The 9,837-nt window shown below is 44.9% G+C and overlaps 1 long non-coding RNA gene across 1 annotated transcript; it reads left to right on the top strand.

Moving 5' to 3' along the window:
* Nucleotides 1–4,850: 4,850 nt before the first annotated feature.
* LOC149491719 (uncharacterized) lies at nucleotides 4,851–5,376 on the top strand. Its single transcript, XR_016319300.1, has 2 exons — nucleotides 4,851–5,009; nucleotides 5,105–5,376. It is a non-coding gene; the product is annotated as an uncharacterized LOC149491719 (long non-coding RNA).
* The last annotated feature ends 4,461 nt before the right edge of the window (nucleotides 5,377–9,837 follow it).

Below are 9,837 nucleotides of genomic sequence, written 5' to 3' on the forward strand. Positions count from 1 at the left end.
GATCCTCGCGACATTCTAGACGTTTTAAGTACCATATTGACATATTTTCGGTGAACTTCCGAAATAGCTTCCGGTCCGGCCGGACTGTTTGCAGTCCGGGAAAATAGGCTTTCTGAGCCTCAAAACTTGGGTATTCACAGCCACTGTCTGGCCAATTGAGAGACCAAGGAGGACCGCACTGATTAGTGCACTCGAAGGATGGGTTCAGGCTGATGAGATTGGGACTGGTGAGGAGATTGTGCTGGCCCCTCGGACAGGCGAGAATGGGCAAAGTTCAACAGTTAGGGGTGACTCGGAGGATGTTGCTCCACGGAGGAGACGGGACACCTAAGCTCCTATGGGCTTTTGGATTTTGACTTTTGTTTTTGGCTTTGGATTTTTTTTTTTTTTTTTTTTTGAATGTAGTTTTGCCTTCTTTTGGCTTTGAGACTTTGACTTAGACTTTATTATTCACTGGACACTTTCTTTTCTGCTTGATTCGAACTGCTATTTGGAATGAGATTTGACTTTTTAGCTCAAATTGAGAAAATTATTTAACTTTCCAAGCATTTTCCAACTTTATTTATTTCAAACTCTAATTTTTGCCTAAGCTGCCCTTTTCGGGTTTTCAACTTAGCGAGCTTACCCATTTTTGTCTAAGCCGCCCTTTTGGGTTTTCGACTTAGCGGGGTTTTTTTTCTTTTTTTTTTCTTTTTGGCAAAGAAGAATGAAATTATGAAATGTTTAGACCGCGCCCAAAGAGGGCTGCCTACATATCTCTGATATATAATTTCTTTTTTCCAAAGAGAATCAGGTCTAATGTAGTTCATCTTACATTATGCAATAATTACAATCACACAAAATATCTTTTTAACTGATCTAAATTACATGGATGCATGTGACTAAGGAAGAAATGCACGTGATGTGTGAGTCGCCACCTTGTTTAATTATTTTCGGGTAAACTAGGAAAAACCCTAAGTGACTCCAATTTTAATTAACCTAGTTACTAGATTAATTATCCCAAATGTTCAAGGCATGGTCTACGAACCCGAGGTGGATCCCGAGACTATGTCATGCTGATGAACTAACCAAAGATGAATGCTTTGCAGGGTGAAAGATGATGTAATTGGGACCAATGAAAAATGTTTATGTGATTTTGACTTGCCGCCCGGGGTTAAATCCCAAACGTGCCTACGTACTTCCGTTTGAATGGAAGATCAAAGTCAACGTAGTTCGATAGGGCTCTTTTAGAGGGCTTTGAATGAGAATGCTTTATGCATGAGTGTGTGTATGCTTTGTGCATTTTGTTTAGGCATTTTGCCAAAGAATTGATTGATTTTTAGGCATTTGATGCCAAAATGTTGATTTTAATGGCTTTTAGCCAAAAAGATTGATTTAGGCAATCGTTGCCAAAAATAATTAATTTTAGACGATTGTCGCCAAAATGATTGATTTTAAGGCTTTTAGCCCAAAAGAGTGATTTAGGCAATTTGATTGCCAAAATGATGTTGATTGGGCGATTGTCGCCAAAATGATTGATTTAAGGCTTTTTGCCAAAATAAGTTGATTAATTTTAAGGCATTTTGCCAAAAGATCGATTTAATTGTAGGCAACTTGTTGCCAAAACGTGATCAATTAAGGCTTTTAGCCACAATTATTAATTAATTGGACTTAAGCAGGATTTGTTTGAAATAAAGGCGATTACACCATAGCTATTAATTAACTAGGTGTTTTGAGCCAATATTGTCGGATTTAGGCCTTAATACCGCGATTATTAATTAATCGGGCATTTAGCCTAAATTTATTTAATTGAGGCAATTTGTTTGCCTAATGATGGCATGGATGCATTTATGCAGTTGTAGAATTATTAGGAGTAGAAAAGAAGCATGCATGACGCGCTAAAATTAAATAGGCAGAGTTCAGTTCATGTACCTGATTTAATCGTCGACCGCTTCTTAACTCCAGGTTAAGCTCCTCGTTAAGGGAATTAATTTTAATTTAATTTTAAGTGACCAAGTATCATAACAATAAAATAAAACTAAAATTAAAAAAATGCAAGAAAGCAGTAAAGAATCGCAAAGAGCGTAGGGAGAAGGAGCGTCCGTTAACACAGACTGAGTGTCTCAAAACGGAGCCCCAGAGCCGTCTTTTATAGGAAAAAAGTGACCCCAGGCGCCCCTGCCCGCCTTCAAGGGCGGGCGTGCCCTCCTGGGCTGGGCGGGCGTGTCCGCCCAAGCTGGGCGGGCGTGCCCGCCCTAGCTGGGCGGGTGTGTCCGCCCAAGCTGGGCGGGCCTGCCCGCCTAGCTTGGGCGGGCATGCCCACCCCTCGGGCGGGCATGTGTGCCTTCTTTCTTTTTCTTAATTTCGTTCCGGAGGCTTTTCCGGGAGTTCCGGACCTCCAAAAAATATTCCGAGACCAGTTCCATGATCCTCGTAATTTTTCGGACATTTCAAGTACCATATTGGCACACTTCCGGCGAACTTTTTGAATGACCTCCGGTCTGACCGGACTGTTTACAGTCCGAAAAAAGTGGCTCTTTGAGCCTCAAAATTTGAGTATTCACAGCTGCCCCCCACCGGCGACCATAAAATGATTTATGGGAGTCGGTGGTTGTATGAAACACAAATTTTGTAGGCGAAAAATAGACGCGTCCAGAAGACCCGCCTTTTGGCTCCTTTTTTTTCTTCTATAAATAGCTTAAACTTTCATTTTTCACTCATTTTCATCCTCTTACTCTAAGGCTCTCTCTCAAATTCTCCCAAATCTCTCATCATGGCTTTCTCCGATTATGGTAGCGACGAGGATCTGCTGGAGTCTCTGGAGATGTCTTTTAGTGATGTCGATTTCATGGCGGATGCTGATACTCACGCTTCTATGACCGGCGTTTTTGCCCAGGTACGCTTGGTTTGTTGGCATATTATTTTAGGCCAAATTGTGATCTTGGGCCTTAGGCCGAAAAATAATAATTTTTTGGGCCTTAGGCCAAACTGTGATTCCTGGGCCTTAGGCCAAATTGTGATTTCTGGGCCTTAGGCCAAATTGTGATTTTTTGGGCCTTAGGCCAAATTGTGATTTTTCGGGCCTTAGGCCAAATTGTGACTTCTGGGCCTTAGGCCAAATTGTGATTTTTCGGGCCTTAGACCAAATTGTGATTTTTCGGGCCTTAGGCCAAATTGTGACTTCTGGGCCTTAGGCCAAATTGTGATTTTTCGGGCCTTAGGCCAAATTGTGATTTCTGTTTGTGCTTACTATTTTTATTAGTATGCATACTAGGAGGGGATTAAGATATCTTTTAGTTAGGAACCAAAGGATAACCTTAAACTATTTTACCTTTTAAGGTGCATACATTAGGCTGGACGTAGGCGAGTCCTCCATTGCTGAGATCCCGTTTAACATACTTGATCATAATAACCCAGTCGGAGCCATCATTGGCCCTTCTCACCTGGACTTCTTAAGAAACCTCGAGCTAGGTAGGCAGAATTATAAGAGCCTACTGGGTGCGTTGGCTGAGAGATGGTGGGACACCACCAACACTTTCCACTTCTCTTGGGGTGAAATGACGATGACCCCGACCGACTTTTCATTGATTTCTGGGATTCCTTTTGGTACTCGGCCGATCGAGCTATATGACGATTGGAGGACTGCGGTCACCCCCGACCGAATGACGGAGCTAATAGGGATTGACCTTCCCCGGATTGTTAGGCCTAGCTATTCTACTCCCGATCTGAGTGTTTCGAGGCACTGGTTATCTCTCCAGGCCCCTGACATTTATGCCAGACATAGACAGGGAGAGCTAACGGCTACTCAGGTAGCTAGATTCACTCTGTTGCTGTTGTTTGCGTCATCTTTCTGGTCTAACAGAAAAGAGAAGTTTAATCCCTCTATTCTGAAGAGTTTGGAGGACTTGGCCCATCTTACTGAGTACAACTGGGCCGGTGCTATTCTGAGCCGCATGTATGATGATATGTGCGATCTGAGTCGAGGCCACTGTAAGCTCAGCGGGACCTATTATTTCTGGGAGGTAATGTAAAGAGCATATCCTCATTCTGTGCTGTCTTTTCCCTTTCTTTTCCCCCCTTTTTTTTTATTACTGATCCATTCCTTTGTTTTTTGCAGACTTGGGCTTTTGAGTATTTTCCCTACCTCCGCCCAGAGCTGACTCATACTGATCTTGGGCTAGGGTTGGTACCTTTGGCTTGGAGATGGTACCGAGCTAATCACCAGTCTGTTCTACGCCAGAAATCTTTAGGGGATTTGTGGAGCTTCTTCGATACTTGTACCATAGAGCAGGCGAGTGCCCTCTTAATTTCCCTTGGTCGTGCGAAAAAATAAAAGATTTATTGACACATTTGCTTCCCTTACACAGGCTGAGGTAGGGGCGATGAATACCCGACTCCAACGTTGGACTGAGGCTGATCCCCATTTCAGGCGATCAGAGGCTCTGTCTCGACGGCGGTTTGTCTTATCACATCCCGTTCTGAGACGTTATTACCTGGGCGAGCGAGTGCACTTCCAGGTTAGGGGCTGCCGCTCCGTTCCTCTTCCTCCTCCTGAGGACATGCGAGCGGGCAAACAGATGGTTCTTACAGATGCCCATACTGAAGGTATCCCACATATGGAATTGATCCGGGGTGGAGATTATGACGAATTCTGCCAGGTGTTTCTGATGCGGCCCATCGGCTCTAGGCTTGACAATCTCCCGAGGTCTACCCCTTTCCAGCCGCTCGGCACCCGTTCCTCTCGGGCTTCAGGCTCCTCGGCCAGGACTCCAAGAAGGAGGCCTACGTCCTATCCTTCTTCTTCTACTCCGGTGGAGGGTCCGTCTCGAGCTGGCCCCAGCCATGCGGCTGGTGCCTTCAGGATTCCCCAGGCTATTTCAGAGGCTACCAGTCCAGTCCATCCGGGCTTGGCCAATTTGCACCTTCCATACAGCATTTCCTATTACACTCCTGAGGGTACTTCATCTCTTCGAGAGGTGTCCCTGGAGCGCGTGAATCGCCTGGCTCTTCCTCCTGATGGCATTAATGAGGTAATGACTGATAAATCTCTCATAAAAAGGATTTATAAGAGATTTGTATGCATATTGACTTATATATATATATATATTTTTTGTGTGACTTCCAGGTGCCTGACGGCTTGATCAGTCAGATGATGGAGCTAATCCTTGGGATGCAGGAGGAACTAACTTCAGCTTGGACACTGCAGGCCTTTGACGACCGGAGGAGGAGGAGGTCTCGCCGCTGATAGCTGCTGGACTTCCTTGCTTTCCTTTATTTTCTTTCCTCTTTATTTTCCTGTACCGAATCTTGGCCTGTGTTTCTGTACTTAACTTATTTGTACCTGCATTTGATTAATACTGAAAGTATACACATTTATTAGATTTGAACAGAAGAGAAAGTCCAATTTTTTTTTTTTTTAAAAAAAAAAAACTTTACCTCCCCTCTCTTTTCTTTTTTTTTTTTTTTTTTTTTTTGGACACCCGCCTGGGATGGCTGGGTGTGCCCTGCCCTGTCTGGGCGGGCATGCCCGCCTGGGCTGGGCGGGCGTGCCCGCCCCGCGTGGGCGGGCATGCCCGCCTGGGCTAGGCGGGCGTGCCCGCCCTGCCTGGGTTAGGCGGGCGTGCCCGCCTAACCTGGGCGGGCATGCCCACCCTAACCGGGCGGGCGTGCCCGCCCTCCAGGTGGGCATACCCGCCCTAGAGGGCGCGGGCAGCCGCCCTTGGGCGCGACTTTCTAAATAAAAAAGGCTGTTTTCAGCCTTTTTCCCCATTCTAACTCTCGAACTCTGTGCCTAAACAGCTATTCTGGTCAGTTTTCTCTCTCCCCTCTTTTTTTTATTTATTATTATATTTATTTTTTATTTTTTTTTAATTAATAAAAGCAGGATAGATAAATAAATAAGAAACATGAATCCCTTTTACAATCATAGCATGCATAGCTGGACCAGGAGTCTCTCCAAAATTGAAAAGATCAATTTGGGGAGGTACGGAATTTCTCCCGTTATCACTCTTAGGGGCGTAGTAGTTGACTGGGACTTTTTGCGAGCCTGTATTAGATTTTGGGATCCTGAGGCTCACGTTTTTCGGTTTGGGGCTATGATGGAGGAAATGTGCCCTCTTTTTGAGGAATTTTGTGCGATTATAGGGTGTGATCCCAATGCTCCCTTGGTTAGGCACGAGGTGAAAGTTGGGTATGTTAAGTCATTTGAGAACTTGTTTCGGTTTAGCCGGCCACAGGCTAAGGCTATGATTGTGGATGATCAGAAGGCGATTCTGCTGCCCCTGATTGATGAATTTTCAGAAACTTGCTTGGACGATCCTGACCGGATGAGGCTGAGGATGCGGGCCCTGGTTTTCTGCTTATTGGCTGGTTTCTTATTCAACCGGGACCCAGGTTTTGGAGACTTGCGGCTTTGTCCCATGGTTTGGCAAATGGAGGATATGGGTTGTATTGGCGGTGTCGTACTGACAGAGACCATTAGAAGCCTTGACAGAGCCGCTTTAGGGTTCGATGATTGGACTGTTTCCCCCGTCATTCTCCAGGTATTTTTTCTATTATCCTACCTCATTCTTCTTCTTCTTTTTTAATTTGTTTCTTCGTAATAGAAAAGATCTATTACTCAGGTTTGGTTGAGGGATCATCTTCAAGTGGTGGCTGCTCCTACCTCCCTTCCTTACAATCCTTCCCAGTATCGCATGCGAAAAATCTTGATCTCGCACCCTTCTATTGAGACATGGACTTCGTGGCTGGTTGAATTAGGTCCAAATGAGATACTGTGGTTCATCCCTTGGTATAATATTAGCCGCTTTATTCAGGTCAGCTTCCGCCATTCTCGGGTTTACCTCCTAGGCCTTACCCACTGCACTTGGTACTGCGCTTCGCGCGTTTTGAGGCAGATGGGGATAGATCAGACTGTCCCCATTATGGATGATATTTCGACTGATGCTGCCATTACTGCTGGTGTTACCCGAGCTGTCCTTAAAGCTTGGGTTAGAGATCACCGCATGGTGAGACCTTTACCCGATCCCACCAGTGTTCAGACTTCTCCCGAGTACCGGGCCTGGTTCACTGCCGCTGTCTGGCCAATTGAAAGACCAAGGAGGACTGCACTGCTGAGTGTTCTTGAAGGTTGGGTTCAGGCTGATGTTGAAGAGGAGTTTGGGACAGGTGAGGAGATTGTGCTGGCCCCTCGGACAAGCAAGGCTGGGCAGAGTTCAGTAGAAGACTTAGAGGATGCCGCTCCGCGGAGGCGACGGGATACCTAGACTCATATGAACTTTTGTGATCTTTTTCTTGTTTTGCCTTTCGTTTTGGGACTTTGGATTTATCTTTGGATGTATGCTTTACACTTTCTTTTCTGCTTGATTTGAACTGCTATTTGGAATGAGATTCGACTTTTTAGCTTGAATTGAGAAAATTATTTAGCTTTCCAAGCATTTTCCAATTTTATTTCTTTCAAGCTCTAATTTTTGCCTAAGCTGCCCTTTTCGGGTTTTCAACTTAGCGAGCTTACCCATTTTTGTCTAAGCCGCCCTTTTTGGGTTTTCAGCTTAACGGGCCCCGACTTTTGCCTAAGCCGCCTTTTTATGGGTTTTCGACTTAGCGGGTTTTTTTTTCTTTTTTTTTTTTATTTGGCAAAGAAGAATGAAATTATGAAATGTTTAGACCGCGCCCAAAGAGGGCTGCCTACATATCTCTGATATATAATTTCTTTTTTCCAAAGAGAATCAGGTCTAATGTAGTTCATCTTACATTACAATCACACAAAACATCTTTTTAACTGATCTAAATTACATGGATTAGCAAATTCCAAGCCATCCAAATCAGTCAAAATAACGGCTCCGCCTGACAAAATTTTCTTTAACACATAGGGTCCAGCCCAATGAGGACGAAACTTCCCACGTGGGTCTACGATTGGCTGTCTAATTTCTTTCAAAACCAAACAACCCTCTTCCAACTTCCGGTCTTTGACCTTCTTATTGAAATGCCGCGCCATTCTTCTTTGATACACTTGAGTTTGGTGGATTGCTCGCAATCGCTTTTCATCCATACCCAAGAGTTGCGAATGATAATTCTCGGCCCAATCTGCTTCGCTGATCTGGCTTTCCTGGATAATTCTTGCCGACCGAACTTCCAGCTCAATAGGCAACACTGCTTCCATGCCATATACTAAAGAATACGGGGTTGCCCCAGTAGGTGTCCTGATTGAAGTCCTGTATCCCCACAAGGCATTTGGCAATTGTTCGTGCCAAGCTCTATGCTTTTGAACTGTCTTTTGCAAAATGACCTTTATAGCCTTGTTTGCAGCTTCTACGACCCCATTCGTCTGTGGGCGGTAGGGTGAAGACTTGTGATGCTGAATCTTCTTTTGTTTCAGTAGGTCCGAAAATTCACTTTGAAAGTGAGATCCGTTATCCGTGATGATCTCGAATGGTGTTCCATACCGACAAAGGATGTTGGTACGAACGAACTGTGCTGCCCTCTTGGCATTCAAAACGGAATAAGAAGCTGCCTCAATCCACTTAGTAAAATAATCAACAGCAACCAGAATGAATTGATGGCCATTGGAAGCCTTCGGGTGGATTTTTCCAATTACATCTATGCCCCAAGTTGCAAAAGGCCACGGTGAAGCAATTGGATTTAAATTGACCGGAGGCCGTTTTTGCAGCTTAGCGAAAATTTGGCACTCATGGCACTTCCGCGCGTGCCTCACACAATCCGCGTTCATAGTTGACCAGTAATAACCTAGGTTCATCATTTTCCGAGCCAAGGCTATCCCATACATGTGTGACCCAGATTCCCCATTATGCACGGAATCCATAATGGTTTGAGCCTCCTCTTCACCAACGCACCTTAGGTGCAAGCCGTTCCAACTTCTTTTATACAGAATTCCCCCAGTAAGGAAGTATCCAGATGCTAACTGTCTTAATGTCCGTTGATCAGTTTTGGTGGATCCCTCCGGGTAGGCTTCGTTCTGAAGGTAATTTTGTATATCCCAAAACCAAGGCTTGTCATCTACCAAATGCATGATGTGTGCTGGCTGTTTCTGAAGCCTAACTGTCAGGGGCCGAATAACTTGGTCTCTTTCCACATTAACCATGGAGGCCAAAGTGGCCAGGGCATCAGCGAATTGATTTTTGGCTCGCGGCAGGTAGTGGAAAGATAATTCCTCAAATTGTTGAGCCAATTCGTCTAAGCGTTGTAGGTAAGGAACCAAACGCTCTTCCTTGATTTTCCACTTCCTTAGAGCCTGGGAGACTATCAGGTTGGAATCTCCGAAAACCCTGAGGACTTTTATCTCTTTTTCCAAGGCTGCTTCTAACCCCTTGATGCAGGCTTCGTATTCGGCCTCATTATTGGTACAGTCGAAGTCTAGTTTAACTGCAATTGGGATGTATTCTCCACAAGAAGTTTTGAATACAACTCCAATCCCATTTCCATGGTAGTTCGAAGCTCCATCGAAGTACATCTCCCAGACCTGACTTTCCAAGTTTAACAGGTCTTCGTCGGGGAACTCTACCTCCGGCATTTGGTCTTCGACCAGTAATTCTGCTAATAGGTCAGCCAAGGCCCCGCCTTTTACTGCCTTACGTTGTACAAACTTTAGATCATAAGCCGCAAGCACTGACACCCACTTTGCCATCTTACAGTCAAGAACCGGCCTTTCCATAAGGAATTTCAAGGGGTTCGATTCAGAGATTACGTGTGTAGTGTAAGACGAGAGGTAGTGTTGCAGCTTGGTACAGGCCCAGACTAGAGCCAGACACAACTTCTCTATCTTGTTGTATTTCAACTCATATTCCAGCATCCTCTTGCTGAGGTAATACACGGCATTTTCTATCCTTGTATCTTCTGCTT

Source organism: Jatropha curcas, unplaced genomic scaffold (assembly GCF_041381405.1).
Source record: "Jatropha curcas cultivar XTBG-Jc1 unplaced genomic scaffold, XTBG_Jcur_1.0 HiC_scaffold_758_pilon, whole genome shotgun sequence".
NCBI lineage: Eukaryota > Viridiplantae > Streptophyta > Magnoliopsida > Malpighiales > Euphorbiaceae > Jatropha > Jatropha curcas.